The following is a 19,022-nucleotide window of genomic DNA, read 5'->3' on the forward strand; positions in this document are numbered from 1 at the left end:
ATGGGAAATTTTATTCAATGTTTACAGAACAAGCCACAGTTAAGGATTTGTGACACATGATAATTAAAAAACTGAAAACGTCTTAGAATGTCGTGATTCCATCTCATTTCTTTAAGTCGATACTTTATGCACGTCAGCCTGTAAAAATGTAAAACAATATCTTGTTATCTGGCCAGAAATTCGTTCGTCATCTGAAAATTGTAATACAATGTAACAGATTTATTTTTCTGCCAAGATTGACAGAAATGCTTCTTATTCTCTATAACATATTATTTCCTTCATACGAACGTGACATTCGTTGACTTATTTGTCTATGATAATTCTTGTCAGGATCGTTCACATGCAACTAGAAGGCCAGCATTTTCAAGATTCGTAGAAGTAATTTTACAAAGATTTCCGTAACCGTTTTTAACGAAGGACTATTTATAATCATTTTAATTTTTAAAACCTGTAACATTTTAAGAAACATAACATGGAAGTCAGTTTAAATTCACCATTTCACATACTTTCGTTTCGTGGTGCGCTTGTTTTGATATGAAATCAGTGTTTAAGTATGAGCCTAAAAAAATGTAGCAAAAGTAAAAGCGAAATATTCCAGGTATTGAATGGCATTTGTAATTTTAAAATAGGCGTGTTAGCTGTTCGATAAATGAAAAATGATTGTTTGATAATGCGTGTCAAAACAAATGTGAAATACTATAAAATATTTTCCCTCAAGTTAAAGGATTATAATAAAACAACGACTTGAACACAAACAGACTTCCAAACAGATTTCTAGTGCATATTTTTTGTCTGTTGCATTTCTGTATAGATTTTATGTGCCATATACAAGCAATAAACAAGATTGTTCTTAAATAAATTAGAAGTATGATCCTTTAAAGATGAAACGCTTCAAAACCGGAACCGTCTACAGCCAGTCATATAAACATATATTGCTGGAAGAAAATCTACTTTCATAATGTTTCTATTCAAAGACATTGAACGCATTGTTGTTTGCTTTATTGTCGTCTGCAAACTCTATGCCATGCAAGTTTGATTTTTTAACGTCTGGTTGTTTACTTCAGATATCAGAAAAGGAAATGATATTACCTTTGGTGTATGTTATGACATTGCGTTTACTGCCAGAAATGAAAAGCTAACCATCATTTACTTTGGTCGCCCGATAAGTATTCATGCAGTGCATTTATACATAATACACCTATTATAAGCAGAACAATTTAAAGCAAAAATAATATGATAGCAGCAAAACAAATTCATTTTATTCCAAAAACTAAGGCTATAATAATTTTTGCATGATATTAATTTTTATGTAAATGAGACGTCAGGCAGGAAAACTGACGTACATTTTATCAAACTGATATACGATCCATTTTGCCTTAAGTGGTCAGTGCATTGTTCTTAACGTTACATTAGATAATTGTTCTTAAGGGGGTAGGTTACCTTGTTATCAGGATAAATTCAAATTAGTTGAACCGCAACCATTTTTTGTATTTCGCATAATTTAATGTTTTAACTGCTACAATTTCAATTCCGTTGATCTATGTCCCTTCAAGTACAATTTTTATCCAGGTTTGAAGTACATAACCCTCCAAATGTATTTTATATTGAAAGAAGGAAAATACGGATATTTAACACTTTTCAGTGTAGTTTGGTTTCATTGTTATCCATAGAAGTCTTCATAATTGATATTTTTACTAGTATGCCCGTTAGCTTTCTAATATAAGCTTAAAATGTATATGTCGCGGGGCTCGTGTTTCCATGGTAACGCTTTTTCTCTCAACAAGTATGTATGAAAACGAGTTTTTCGACGGCTTCATTGCCATTCTGTTAATGACCAACATGGAATATTTGGGTAATATAATTAGCAAAATACCAAACACTTTACATGATACCCTATTTTTCTTAAAATTTAAAGTAAACATGACAAAAGAGATGTTTAAAATAGCTTATATCTTTTTTTTATCGTTATTTCTTATAAAATTATTAAATAAAATTATCTTTCTTTTTAATGTACCATTGAAACATCTTATTTCTAGCTTAAGTTTCGTGTTATTTGCATTTATTTAAACAAATTTCTCAGCTTAAAATACTTACAGCAGTACCCCTCGTCTTACACTTTTTAAATCGTTCTGCATGCTGCTATTATTCTCATGGATATTGTTGAAATGTAAATAAAAAGCCAAAGCTGTGTTCCTTCAATAGATTAATGTCAACGCTTTTGAATTTTACATTTAGATACAACACAAATGTATAAAGGTCACAGGCTTCGTTTCCATGGTAACATCAGTTTAATTCAAGAAACCACAATACTCTACTGAAATTTGAACAATTTAGAGCTTAGTTTTAGTATATAAGTAACGAATTATCAACGGAAACTGGAAAATAGATATTACAAAACATACTGCCCAATTTTTATTTGAAATTGCTGTAATAACTAACCTTTCACCCAACTATATTCTCAATAACATCAGTTACCATCATTCATTTCCTTACATTCCGTATAACATTTCAATATAACTACATAAAAGAAGCAAAACTTTCATCATTATTCTGAGCGAAAGACTCATAAAAATATTTCAGCAAATAATGGTTGTTTCAAAAATAATTCAAATAAAGAAAATGCACAGAATTACGTACTTTCAAAACAAAAGCTATTAATTTTGCGCGGTAACTGACACGTAACGCCATGACGTTAATGACATCATTTTAAGGCAACAATGTTTTGAAGCGTTTCTGTTGCAATTTATTCATTATTTCTGCATTATTAAACCATTTAGCATCAGATCGGAGGCAGGTTCATGTTTTTTTTTACAGAAGAATGAATATACAAACACATTTAGTTTGTCATAAACGTCGTCGTAAATCGTCACGTTAGCTTCCGGTTGGACATGCGCACATACAAATATTAAGGTAACTCCTCAACCATGTTAACATTACATTTAATTTAGTTAAAATAATACACTGTTTTCTGTTTTGTTTACAAAAGGTATGTGTCAAACATTCCATGTTCAATATATTCGCCGCATTCAATATGGCCGCATCAATTTTATTTAACACTAACGCGAAATAATGTCATTATCAAAAGTAGAATGATGAATGCCATTGGTTATAAAGTTATAAAGTAATTTGTATGTTTTTGTTTTTTTTTTCAAAATATTTATAAGTGATATTGTGTCAATCAATACACTTACCAGCGTTTTGCTCCAATTTTGATTTTAACGCATTATTCGTAATTGTTGTTTGAAAATATTAAAAACTACTGGTCTACACTTTTTGTGATTTTCATTTGTACTGTGATTTGTATAAAATGAATATCTACATACTGAACAAAATATTTAAAAAGCGGCATAACACATTTCCAAGAACCGATCCTATGATGCCTCTGTGGCAAAGTAATTAAGGTCGCTGAACTCAAAAATCACTTGCCCCTCTTCGATGTAGATTCAAGCTTCGTTTAGAGCGCAGAACTCTTGATGTAAGAAAGCTATTCAGTCGTTAGTTCTACCCAGGTGCCCGCCCGTGACATAAGAATGCCCAGACGTTTGGAAGCCGCCATATTTCATATAACTGTGCCGACGTGACGTTAAACCTAGCGTAAACAAAAATCATCATGTATAATTTTGAACTAATGTAACACCTGCTTCGTTATATTAACTGTTTAATGTTTTCCTAATATTTACATTGTAAATGATATATATTGATTGATAAATCTGTTCGCGTAAAAAGTGTGATTTTGCCTAGGTCAAGAGGTCGCAAACTCACAGGGATATAAGATTGGTGTATACAATGTGTATTGGTGCAGAAAATGCCCTTTCTGATAAGAAACTGAAGGGTAATTTTTATGCCATTTAAAGTTTATAACAACTATTAAATAAATTATTTAATTCATGAAGTATAAATAACATATCATTCAATTCGTCTGTACTTGCCTTATAAATAATGTTGATGAATGTCTTCGTTATCAGACTTGCGGCTTGTATGTCAGTTCAACAATATCTGAAATTACTACCATTTCTGGCTTAAATCAAGAAGAGATGTGTACTGATATCGAATTTCAATACCAATTCATATAATTCCACCACAATTACGAGCCAAATATCGTCAATGTTTGGCAAATCCGTTACTGCAAAAATGTCATAAGTACGTGCAATGTCTATTACTGTTATGCCTACATTAAAGATGCAACAAGTGCACTGACTAAAATTGAAACTAGATGTTGCATGTGACGAATTGCGTCACTCAACATTATGACATAGACATAACCAACAAAAATATCAACACTCCCAAAGCAGAACCTGGACCAGAAAGCACCCAATTAAAGAAGGTTTTACTTCTGTGGGCAGTCAAACCCCGAACAATTTCAAGCATTTTCAGTACGAAATATATCTCACGAATTTTTAACTGAACTCATCAAAGGAAATGGCAATATAAAATGTAATGATATAGTTAGTTTCCTAGGCTTAGACATAAACTTCTGGTTAAATTTCGATCAAGTCACAAATAAGTGCAAAAAGCAGCAAGCAAGACAATTAAATGCATTTCTAAGACTATGAAAATTCCTTACATATGACAATAAAATACTGATATATATGTCCTTTGTAAGATCTTATTTCAACTCTTGTACCTTTGTTGAGCACTTCTGTTCAAAAACGTATTCTGACAAATTAGAGAATCTAAAACATAGAGCCTGAAGAATCATCTTGATGATTTTACTTCAAGTTGTAAAACCCTATTAGATAAGGCAAAAATACCAATTTTACTCTTGAATCACAAAGCGGCTGTCGAAGTATGACGTAAAACCTTCAACAAACACTGACAAAAACGTTTTAATCATGTCTGTTAACCTCATTACAATTATAAAATGCCTCCTGTGCATCAATCATTTAATTGAAAAGCTGACATAACTTTCGTGATGTTATGAGATAATTCTTAATAATAAAGCGGACATTCGCCTGTAGTTGTTGATATTAGGCGAAAAGGTAATAGTGATTATTATTTTGATTGGTGGCGTCCTCCGCTTCCAGAAGACCTTTTATAGATTTAATTTATAACCCGTACATAATAAATGTGTTGGTATCTTACGGCATCTTTTAATAACCGCGAGTACGCGACTGTACATGTTTGAAATTTTGATTGCTATTTAACGTGTTTTAAAATTATCATATTATTACTATATTGTGCATTTTACAGAGCCTTATCCTAAGGCTAATACAATATAGATTGACATTTTAGATACATTCGTATAAATGCACGTTATTTATATTAACTTCAATTTACTATGATTTCATCGTTTTTTATCAGGAACAAGAAATATCGGTAGAAAAAGATATTCGGTGTCTGTGGGGATTTAATGTATTGAAATTGTAATGTTGCAGTATATATAAGGAACAGTCCCTCGCGCGTTGTTTACATAAAAATTAACAAAATTGGTTTGAAGATCAGTTACATTATTTATTAAGCACTTACTATGATTGTAATTGATTGGAAACAATATCACGCTCTAACCTTTCTGTTTTGTTTGACATTTCTGTGTGCGATCATATTCCTTATATACATGTATTCTTTATATACTAGCAAAATCCGATTATTCGTTAGCGTATATTAGATATTTTGTTATATTATTTGAAAGGTCAGCATGAATTAGGAACGGAATGTCCATTTGTCTCCTGAGCTAACTTTAGATGATGTTATTTTCTCTAAATTCAAGTTTTTGTCATTGAATGATTAATTTGTTTCACATATACCTTGTCAGTCGCACAGTTTATGTGTATTGTAAACAATCAATATTATTTGTCTAAATCACAAATTAATTATTATCTAAAATGTATTGCCTCTCCTCATTAAAGGAAAATTGTAAATTCCTCGTCAGTATGATGCTCACTGATTGTAAATTACATATATCGTATCTTTGACACTTACAAATTCTTCGTTGTGTTTAAAATATTAAAAAAAAATGTGTTGCTATATATCATTTTTCATACATAGACCGTATCATTGGAACTTAAACCCCATTTTATACAGGGTTTTGTTTCTTTTCGACTTAATTTCCATGACACTATTTAACAAGTTTGATAATTATTAGGATATGATGTTCTTTTAAGCAGGAAGTGTGCGATTTGACATCCTTGTTTTTGAACGTGTACCTCGATGTGGCATACTAAAAAAGACATGGCATTGACATTCCATTCTTAATTTAAACTAATAAAAGTTTAGGACAAAAAAAAATATATCTTATGGAAAATATTGTTAAGATGTCACACTCAAAGTTTCAAATCAAGACAACAATATTGGATGGATATCTCATAATCTAGACTTGTCGATAATATTCATCGTTTAGGGAATTTGCGTCGTTAATCAATGTCTAGAGATTCTCTACTGGGACATTGATGCGTGAAATTTGAAATTCTACTTCAGAATAAACAAGATAAGAAATCATTTTGTGGTAATGTATGACGTCTGTAAAATACAAAACAATTTAAACAGTAGCAAATCCTTTGTTTGGGTCAAATAACTAAATATTTTGTTTGGCTCTGCTGCATCACCATTCGGCTTTAAGGAACTGGTTCATCTAGCTCTATCATCTGTATTTGGAACGAATAGCGCTTCACTTACATTTGTATCCCTGTTACTTTTAGCAAGCGTCAGGCATTTTTGTCCAGGAATATGGATTGTCGATCCGTAAATATGTTTCGTAACATGTGCTGTAAAATGTGTTTACAATTCTATGCATACAATATGAAACTGAGTCTGCAATTATGTTTCTTAGTTGCGTTTATTGCCTCTTTCAACATACTTCAATGATAGTTCCTATAGCATTTCCATGTCGAACATATGAGAATGAAAAAGTTCAAGGCCTTATGATCGTATATTATACCACGGGTCATATACATACTTTGATATTTGGTCACTCGTCCTAATGCCCTCGTGATCAAAATTTTGCACAGTAGAAAAGTGCACGATGATACTACAGACTATGGATTAGCTTTATCTTTTTATGAAACAAATGACACTTGATTTCATCTAAAAAGAAATAATATCATAATATTTCTATTTATGGGTAAGACAGAGTGTGCATGTTTCATTAATTTCACAAAATGTCATGAGCGGAAAGTTACTCGTATGTTAAGGTGCCATTTGTTTACAATATTACATTGAGTAATTTCTACTACGAAACAGTTCTGAGATTCGGAGAGCGTGCAGTTGTTGCAATATATGTCGTGTGTGTGTTGTGTATGAAATCATTTGAGTTACTACACCAACGTTAAGTATAAAATTGCTGTCTTTTTCAGTCAGTTTCAAAGGCCACTGTATTGTCTAAATCTAGGAAAATATTCTGACATTTATGACACTATTGTGTAGACACAGAATTCTGACTTTGTCCGTTGAATGCATTTCCAATTCAACAAAATATATACAGCAGCGCAGTCGAGGTTGAGCTTTGCATACAGTATTTGTATGAATTCTACATAAATAAAAAATTATTTAAAATTGAAAGTATCTATTACTAATTTAATTGTTCTGAATGATATTGATATGGTATCGAGCTTTTCATGACATATGACTGATTCATATCAATTCAGGAGTAAGTATCAACATCAACTCAATATGTATATGTTATTTCCATCCTAAAATTTATAGCACATATATGTATTATTCCACGAAAACATTTAATGCAATTTATGGTGATCATGTTCAAAGGTTAACGTCAGGTATACGCAAACTTCCGTGTATAGTTTTTCTCTGTCGAATCTAAAATGGACAAGGAATGAATTAAATTTCAGCCTTTTTATTTGCAGTGACTATATTATATTGTGTATAATATACAGTGATGTATTACTAAGCGAGAAAGACAATCTATGAGACGTACGCGGATAATAATTTTTCATTTTACAGTTTACCATCTAAGTATGAAGTTCATAAGACCAACAATCAAGTTGTATCAGTAATATCAGTAATATGTACTTGCTAAGTATTATCATCAATGAATAGTTATGTAGGACATGTTGCACGTTATTCGGTAAGTGTTGTCAATATGATATATTTATATTTTAAAAGTACTTTTTGTCGAATACCGGTAGTGTTGGCAAAATGTTGCGGTTAAATATAATAGATCGTTGATAAATGTCATATCAAAATAGAACATTGTCTTTTTCTGTTTCTTAGATTTTACTGATTGAGAAAAGAACAGGGTGTCCTTCCGTGACTTTAACCTGACATAGGGTGGCGTGTATAATATAAAGCAAAAACATAAAAGAATTCGACATCAACACAGAGCGGTGAGAGGCAAACAGTTCATATTCAATGACTTCATCATATCTGCCTTGACCCTTTGTCGGTACTTTTTATTGTAAAACCAAATTAGGCTATAGCGTGGGAATTGTTTCTGTTTATATGAATTTTTTATAAAGATAAACACATTCATCACAGAAATAGTACTTTCACAAGTACCGGGCTTCTTCGTACTCAAGGGAAAACTCTATTCAAGAATGATTGAAAAGCAGCCACTATAATGTAATTGTTCTCATAATGTTGTTGGAGACAGTGATATCAGACATTTTGATGTCAGACGTCATAACTATAATTAGTGTTGCCATTACCAAACTTACTTTTTGAAAATAGAATTATCATTTTAATGAAAATATGCCTGAATATTGCTACAATTACAGATGTGTAAGAAAGTATGCATTTTGTCTTACTTTAAGGCATCTTAGAAAATCTTAACCTACAAATTTATTGTGACCGTTTGATGTCCTACTGTCTGTCATTGGTTGCGATCGATAGCTGTGTACTTTTGGGTAAAAGACAGAGCTCTATAAAACCCGAAACGTTAAAAACTTGTCTTTTTTATATTATCTTCCGTAATGAATAAATTTCAACAATGTTTAGGTTTTTGGGCAAAAATGAACTGTGTACTGTTAGGGAAAAACAAAAGACTAAATTTGATGCCATCAGGGGTCTGTCATTTTTAATTTATCGCACAAATATTTTAATTATTACATAAATGACAGAACTGTATTCTGAGAAAGGTAACCGTTTTAAGATTTTACAACTTAATTAAGTTACTTTGGTTCAGTACTACCAGACAGAAAGCTATCTCTTAAAGATGAGCTGAATATGTTTAAATTGTTGTTTTTTTTCCAATGGTGGCAAATGAATGCAAACATATTGGTTATTGAATGTTTTAAAATAGTTCGTTTTGCTTTGGTTAACTGATGCATACATGTTATCTAATTAAATTGACTGGACAATTTTCACATGTCATGTACAGCAATTACAGAATACATAATGCTTTAACAAACAGTATGGGATGTCTTAGAGATCTTAGGAAAAAGTACTTTTAAAATACTTTTAAAGACAACAGTCTCCCAAAACAAAGCCCTTCAGTTACAGAGGTGTATGTACTGATGTGTAAATGACAGACATGTACACATAAATACATAGACGAAGACAATCAAGGCGACAACAAGGTTGAAACAAACACATGAAATAAACATTTGGTACTGCCAGTGACAAATACCCACAGGGGAATTAATTGCGCGCAAACCCCCAGACTTTATTCAAATTTTCCACTTAAACTAACTAAAAGTGATATGGATTAATAGATGTAAGACAAAATTGGGTGTATTTTGTAAACTGGATATTATAAACGAAAACCTTGTCGGCTTTTTTAATAAAGACGTTCTCTGTGTCTATTTCGAAGATAGGGAGAGAACTAGAGAGTTTCTTGATACATTTCTCAGCATCTCTGAACTAAGAAGAAAAAATATATAATCAAGCGAACTAGAAAAATACTTTATGAGAATTCTCTGTAAGCTCCATTTCTTGTTGAAGAGAAATTAAAAATGAATGCGATAATTGAAGTCTAAAGGGAAACGGAGAAGCAATAATCCACTTGCATAATGTTATTTAAAACTAAGGAATAATATAATGTTTAATTCGTGATTGATTAAATTCTGCCGTTATCGTTCATTTGGACAGTTTAATGACTAAATTTGCTAGAAATAAATATTTTCTACGAATGTAGGCGTTATTGCATGGCCAAACACAACAGAGACGAAAAAGTCAAACAAAGCTGTAATTTATCAAATGAACGTTTGTTAACACTTTTTCGTACTATAGTCGATCAAATAGGAATGGTTTTACAGTTTGATGCTTTTGCATTAAATAACAATATATCATGTAAACGTTAAAGAATAATAAGTTAATATTTATGAAGCATTTACTTCAGTCTTTTCATATTTGTGTGGAAAATATGCTTTAACTTTTATTTACTGTCCAGTTTCGGTATTGTTCAAGTATGAAACCTTATGCAATTGTCACCTGGCGATTAAATTTATTTCTGGAAGAAATTCGAATTTAAAGTGACACTGCAGTTTAAAGTCAAGAAGCATATGTGTCCGTGCCAAGAACAGCATTTTTTAAGTTAACAAAATATGCAGAGTTCTTGCTTATTGATGTATTCTTCGTGACGTTAGCTAGATTCTTACCTATAATCTTCCCAAGCTTGGTTTAAAAAGAACGTTATCTACCACCAAGATTCACTTTGCAAGAAGACGGAATGTAATTTCAATATTTTACCTTTATTTTATTTTAAAATCGAGCATTGGAAATTAATAATTTATAAAACAAACTTGGGCCTTATTTTACAATCACATTTGGGGCCTCCGTGGCCGAGTGGTTAGAGTCGTTGACTTCAAACCATTTGCAGCTCATCGATGTGGGTTCGAAACCTCATTGGGGCGTAGAATTCTTCACGTGAGGAAGCCATCCAGCTGGCTTACGGAAGGTCGGTGGTTCTACCCAGGTGCCCGCTCGTGATGAAATTGTGCACGGAGGGGCACCTGGGGTCTTCCTCCACCATTAAAGCTGGAAAGTCGCCATAAGACCTAAAATTGTGTCTGTGCGACGTTAAACCCAACAAAATAAATAAATAATTCAATCACATTAGTTATCAACAATAAGCTGTAACAGTTGTAATTAAACTGATTATTAATCAAATTAAAAAATCCGGCGATTTAAAAAGATATTTATTCAATTATTAAAATAATATTCCCGGCGGGCGTAATACATTTGCTAATTACGGTCAACATAGATTCCTTTTTGAAATGTTACCAGTTATCATATTCATGATTGTCAAAAGATGAGTACCCGCCTTTATAAGATATAGAGGATAATTGTTGGTTTCGGTGTAATATCACGTTATAATTTCACCGAGTGGGCACCAAAAGTGATATTTTCACGAGTGGCGCAGCCACGAGTGAAAATAACAACTTTTGGTGTTCACGAGTGAAATTACCGTGATATTACAACCGGAACAAACATTTATTTGTCTTTGAATTCATGCGTCTTCTGTTAGGAACTTGATTTCCGGCTTTGTTTAAATTTGTGCTATAAAATAGTTCTAAAGAAAGCGTTCGCTGTTTCATTAAAATCTTTACATCGGTATGCAAGAAAAAGATTCTGTCACTGGTTATAGTTATGGAATTTCCGGCTCTCGGGTAACTTTTTAGCGTAATCGGTATCGAACTCGTTTTACGCCTAAACAGTTACTCGATTCCGGAAATTCCTCGCACCTACAACCAGTGAAAGAATCTTATAATCTACTTCAGATTTAACATAAATTCTTATTCCGTTGGTTACCTGTAAAGTATATAAATCATCTAACTGCAGTATAATAGCGTCAGTTCGAGCGGTTAGTTATCCAAGCGTCTGACCGATGAACAGTGATAAATTAGACGACAAGCATAAGCAAGGTTTTTTCCATTTAAAACCTTATGAAAGAATTAGGCTGTGCTCAATTCATCCAGTAGTAAGAAACAAGGCGTTATGTTACTTTTTGGTGTGAGGATACCGTAATCTTCGCGGTCCGGATCTATTTCAACGTTGACTTCTTCATTTGTTCAATGAATGAAGAAAACGAGCAATGTTAGATGCAATATTATCCGTATTCTTGAATTTAGATTGCACTTATATAGTAGTACTACAGTGTTTGGTTAACTAAAAGATCAAGTCGTAAAATAAGTTTTGTATACTTTTTCTCAAATGAAAATCTCTTACAGAGTTTCTGGAAAAAGATAATCAGTTAAAAAGTTTCTCTCTGGATTTATGATAGAAACAATACTCGAAATTGTTACAGAAGTTCAAAAGCTGTACAGAGGACAAGATTAAGATCAGCATTCTTGAGTTTCAATTTCATTGGTAATAAATTGGTACATGTTAGCTCACAACTTAAGGAATAATTACATTACTTCCTGGCATAAACACGAAAAGTGTTCATTTAACTTGATGAAGACTGCTTCTGTTCGGTAATTTCAGTAATGATCGTTGATGTATTAATGTTGTTGTGAAGCACTAGAAATTACAGTCACGTTAACTGTAGATACAACATTAATTAATCTAAATTCTATGTCAAATGAAGAGATTAGAAGCAAAAGCAAAATTTTTGTCTTATCGTTGCACACAACATATTATTCCGAAATTACAACAATACTATTATGTGATGTATTATCAACTAAAACAATTATTGTTTTCGGTATGTTGTACATTGTTTCGTACTATGGCTCTGAATATTATTTTTTAAGATATCACTAACTTTTCCCAGCATAAGTCTTGTTTTAGTAGGCGGAGTTGTGGTAGGTGGAGTCCCATCTACACAATTAGATTTTATTGCGATCTCTTAAGGGTTTTACAGGTGAATGAAAGCCCCAGGTACACTCCGGGCAGTACAAAATGCATAGATGGGCACCCGAGAAGAATTACCGACCTTCCTGAAGGCAACTAAATGGCTTCCTAAATTAGTCTAACTTATAGAATTCTACATCCCAATTCTGGTTTCGAGCTCAAACCAGGGAGGGGCAAGTGGCTGGAAGTCAATGACTTTACCCAGTCGTTACCTGTCATTTTGCTTGGTTACGTTCAGTTCGTTCAAAGAACCTTATCATAGATTTAGTTAATTTTACGTCAGCAAAACAATTGATAAAAATTGATATAAAGTAATAAAAACCTGTCATACTTAAGGATGTAGGAGCGATTTTTTTCTAACGTTAATATTTTTTAATACTCTGTGAACTTGAAGAACATTAGTTTCCGAGACAAACAAGAGAAAAAATCACACGTCACTGATTTCCTTTTGATTTTATAGGGCATTTTCTTCACCCACTGTTTAAGCATTTCTGAAATTTTGTAAAATTTTTAAAATGGTGGTACTTTATAAACATATAATATCCCACTTAATCTTATAGGGATTTCATGTCTTACAGGTTAATATGAATACAAGGTAATATCAGTATTATATAAGCATAAATGTCACTAACAAATCTCTTTCATGTTTACATGTTGACAAAATTACCCCACCAACTTTATTTTCAATGGAAAAAAATACGTTTTTAGATATACAAAAAAAAATCTGAAGTTAAGATTTTCAAAATATTTTGCAGCTATAATGACACACTAAAATGCTTCAAAATGAAAAAAAAAAAAAAAAAAAAAAAAAAACAAGTAAGGGTCACCGTTCATTAAAGGGATTTATCAAGAAAAAACTGCTAAAAACTTGTAAATTTTGATAGTTTTTGATCTTTTTGTTTTAATTTATATTTTCTAGATAATATTAAGTGTTATCTTGAAAACTTTTATTTCAGTTATAGCTTATTATTATATGTATCAGTCAGGAAAATATCAAAACCAACCCTGATCTGCTTTAATAGATATTGAAATTACATACCCTTACCCCATTGTAAATCTTATGTCAATTTTAAGCAAATACCAGCCATAAAATAAGAGTGAAAATGTGTTGTTGTTTTTGTTGTTGTTTTTTTTCGCAAAAAGTAGGATCTATTTGTTAAATGGTACATTATTGATAATTTATTAGACATATTTTTAATTATTTAGCATTAATTTTTAGCAAAACTTTTGTTAGAAAGCAATATTCGAAGGATTGTTTTTCAAAATAGCGGATATCCTAAAAAAGCGCTCGTACATCCTTAACACTTAAGACATGCAAAGTCATATGATATGAAACTACGGTAAAGTAAATGTATGAATACTAACTCATTTCACAAAGTGTTTATTGTGTAATCACTTAGAATAGCCATACTCAAAATGTAATGGAAGTCAATAAAATAACATTGTCTTAACATTTCCTATGAAAAGCACGGGATATTAAAAAACATCGTGTGCATAGTTAATTGCGCTTATGAACTCAAAATACCCTCGACACCTGCATTTAGGTCAATTCTAATTCATTTATTCATTTATTTCATATCATTGTTTGAACGTACATACTCGCAATTATCACTGCGTTGTCCTAAATAAATATATCTACACTTATAGATACAGACCAAGTCATGATATTAGTACACTGTTGCGATTTTTCTATTCCCCTATTATTGATATAAATTAACCAAGAATTCCTCTAGCTATTTTAACAGAAGGACCTGGTCCATTAAAGGCAGCGACAAGTTTGAACATGAGCGTGTTAACGTTACAGCTCTCCCGCCCACTAGCACAAACTTGATGGGGATTTCATTGAATATTGAATGATCACCAAGACACCAAAGCGATCGTCATAAAACTAGTAAAACAAATCAGCTACGTAATGTCATCTTGTTAAATTTCATTTCTTTTTAATAAAATTTATTTCTTATTTCTTATGTTCATTTATTCATAATATTAGTAAAATAAAACAGAGCATAATACGCCCGACGCACTGGCAGGTGACCTGATGAGTTATGCCCAACATTGTAATATCTTAATTATGAAATCCTTATCGAATTAGAAGAAAATGACATCAATTCTGACATAACAGGCTTAGACACAACTCATTAGAAATTCACATTTGCATAAGATGCCTGTCACTGTCGTTAAGTAGCTTAATTTACCCTGTCTTTCTGTCAGTGGCTATCTGCCGAAAGGTAGACTTTAAGATATTATCGCCGCCACTCCTGTCATTCGTATAAAAATTATATGTCCCTGGCGTCACATTATTGTAAATCTTTATTCCTCTTGAGGTACTTCAGAATTTTTTGATATTAAAATGTCTCTTAAGACAAAAGCATAATATCAACAGTTATGTTATGTACTTTGTAATTTTGTCTTTAATATTGGGTAATACTTTACAACCTGTAATATATTCATTTGAGGTTGTCACATACAAATTGAACCGGGAAAGTAACATTGGAGAATTTTGGACGTTTTGCAGCGAAATAAAGCAATTATTTTTTCTCGATGTCATATTTACATACATCTCTAATATTGATGTTTTAACACGTCGGTAGTACATCCGTCCAAGTTTGGAATAAATTGGGTAACCGTTGTTGTGTTATTGGAGACGTTATCTTTTAACTTAAAGAAAAAACGGTAAAATAAAAAGTCAATGAATATTTTGTTTATCATTAATTTCGTCTTAAATTTGAAAGACTTTATGACTTTGTTCCTTTTACTTTTCAGATATAAATATAATATTTATAATCTAATTTACAACTACTGGATCTACATTTAATGTTGGGAAGCATATAATGTAAATTGTTAGAGCTGTGATCAACCACACACCTAACTAAGGTATTGAACGAATAGCTGTACATTTTATATTCATCTGCTTTTTATATTACATATTATAAAGCATTCAGGGTAATTGTTACTTATATATGCGCAACGTCATTCTGTTTGTACAGACAGTCAAACCGAGTCTGCTGTTAATTTCCTTGGTTTCAGGTTTTACTTCCGAAGGATGTTATTTACAGAGTTTAATAACTATCATGACAGCAATCTTTAAGCGCCGTCTGAAGGCCGTAGAATGTATCCCCGTACTTGCATTAAGTGTTCCTATATTTTTTTGTCCTTTGGGATCCTGGAGTCCATTCAATATCTATGTGATAGAATTCCGTTTAAGCCGGTTCTATGGAGCATGGGGTGTGTTACATTTTCCATTACCTCTCATGAACAGACACAGTCAAACCGAGTCTGCTTTTATTTTGCTTGGTAGCATTATTTGCAGATTTTATTAATAAACGCAAGTACGCAACTGTACATGTTTTTTACATTAATCTCAATGTTTTTCTATTTAAGAAATTATTACTATTTTGTGCATTGTTATAGGGCCTTATTCTAAGGCTTATATATACAATATAAAATAAGCTAAATAGTTTCGGATAAATACATATTATTCATATTTACTTCAATTCACTACGGTTTCATCGATCTGAATCAGGAAGAAATATTTCATACAGAAGAACTAATATGCAGTATATAATCTTTAATCGTAGGAAAGGAATAAGGTGGATACGAGAATACTATATAGAATAAAAATTCAACGCAGTCGCTATCATGATCCTCATTTGAGGTTTGAACATGTGTTGCATTATTTATCTAGCACTTACTGGGATGGTAATTGATTGCCAGCAATATCGCTCTCTAACCTTTCTGTTTTATTTGACATTTCTGTCTGCGACCAAATGCCTTTTATGCATTTACCCTTTATATACAAGCAATATCCAATTAATAGTCGGTGTATAATATATTTTGCTGAAGTATGTGAAAGTTCAGCACGAAATAAGATCGTTTCCTTAACCAACAACTATTGTACACATTTCGTCTTTCTAATTCAAAAACTACTGTAGGTGTATTAATTTTTAAAATAAAAAGTACTTAGTTTCTATATCAATTTGTTCCACTTGAAGAGCTCTTTACGCTCATGGTATTTACATCATTTTTGAACTGACTTATAAAAAAAGATCCTGCCTGTCTGCTTAAACATAAACATATAAAAACTTTAAACTCGTTTTTCTCCGAATGCCAAAAAATGGACTTATCAAAATTGAATTTAGCTCGAAGGCATATGTAGAAATGCCTACGTCATTCAGGTTGTACTACTGTTCACCAAATTTACATTTACCTAAGCCAGTGTATAAGAATTTCGAAGTAGTTTCTTACTACATTTATTTGTCTCTGTCAAAACAGCGATGGTACATACATTTCTGTGAAGCTAAAAGGTTATATTTTGATGAAACAGATATTCGCATTCGTGCTTTCACTCCTAATGAAATACTAGAATAGTGCCTGTAATACAATTTTCCGGTCGAAACCAAGATATACTTGGGCATTGCTGTACAATGTTAGAATTTCATATATATATTATAATGATGCTGAATGGAATATTCTGGCAAAAAGTAATAAATCGTTCAGTATTTATATATTCTTAACTGTCTTAGTACTTTAAATGATGTCATGTTTTCTAATTTGTCATTGAGTGTTTCATTTGTTTCTCGGATATAGAAACACATATACCTTCTTTTGTCGCACACTTTGTGTCTTTTAAACAACTGGCATTGATTGTCTAACTCAAAAAAGTATAAATAAAATTTATTAGCTCTCCTCATAAAAGGAAATATGTATATTCCTCGTGTGATGCTTACTGATTGTAAAATATAAATCACTTATCATTGACATTTACACTCATTTCGTAGTGTTTAAGATATTAAAATATTGTGTTGCTTTCTTAAATATATTTTCCGCATCTTTGATACTTAAACCTCATTTAACACGGGGATCTGTGTCATTTCGACTTAATTTCCATAGGCAATATTTGTTCTCTAACGCGGAATGATTGCGCTTTGACGACCTTGTTTTTGGACATATACTTCTATGTGGAAAATACTCGAAAATAAAGTATGGACTTTATATTCACGCTTAATTCAAAATCATCTAAGTTTAGGAAATAAAAATAACATATCTTACCAATATAATTGTTAAGAGGGCAAAGTCAAGACAACCATATTGAATGAATATTTCATAATCTAGACTTGTCGATAATATTTCTCGTTTAGGGAATTTGCTTCGTTAATCAATGTCTAGAGATTCTCTACTGGGACATTAATGCGTGAAATTTGAAATTCTGCTTCAGAATAAACAAGATAAGAAATCATTCCTTTGTAATCGATGGCATATTTGAAATGCAGAACAATTTTTGCGGTAAAAATATTGATAGCAGTTCCGTTTAAATTTAAATTAATATCTCGTGTGGCTCTGCTGCATCAACATTTGTCTCTTAGCAATTGTTTCAACTATCTCTATAATCTACAATTGGAAAAATTAGTGTTTCAAGTATCCTTTTACATTTTGCAAAAGTCAGGCTTTGTATGACCAAAACGTTTGGGATTGCCGATCCATTAGTTTGTTTCGTAACATGTGCAGTTGAATGTTTTTGCAGTTCAGTGCAATAATATATAAAATGGAAAATAGCGGAATACTTATTTTTCAAAATATCAATAATCAAAGGCATGAATATCAACGTTTTGAGCCAAAATATTATATTTAGATTGAATCTTAATTATTGTGACATGCAATAGTAAGACTCTCCAAAGACCTTCTAAGTGTACGTTTTATTAGTTTAATAATTGATTACACGAATATTCGAATACTGTATCACGATTTGAATATTCCGAAATATATATAATCACGAAGCTCAAAGAAGAAATCATTTATTTAGTTTGCCAAATTACGCTTGATTGAAAATACTGTGCATTCTGTTACGTTAATCTATTGTCAAAATGCTACATAAGCTCATAAATTAAATCCAAATTAAGTGTTATATTACAAAAAAAAATACCTAGTGACTGGAACGGTTAGTCAGTCTTAATTTTTAAATGTCTGAATTATATTGTAAACGAAAGCAGAATTTTTGAGTCACTAATTAGGGTATTATAAACACATGAAATTCATTAGGAAGGTCGAACGAATTCGTCGCCATCTCATTAAAACATGAACACATTTTGTTCAAAGTGTTAGACAATATATAGCAAGTTAAAATCTCTATTTTCCGAATATTTGGATAATCAGTAATACTTACTGTTGGATACCAGTATGCTTATTAATAAATAGAATCATTAAAACATTCTTACCGCAAAATTAGTGGAAATGATTTCTGATATTTTTTCTGCAGTGTAGTTTTACCTCAGATATTTGCTTTAATTGCTGAAAATATACAAATTACAGATTCAGAAAGATATGGAGTATACGTATTATTTCAT

Source organism: Mercenaria mercenaria, chromosome 2 (assembly GCF_021730395.1).
Source record: "Mercenaria mercenaria strain notata chromosome 2, MADL_Memer_1, whole genome shotgun sequence".
Taxonomy (NCBI): Eukaryota; Metazoa; Mollusca; class Bivalvia; order Venerida; family Veneridae; genus Mercenaria; species Mercenaria mercenaria.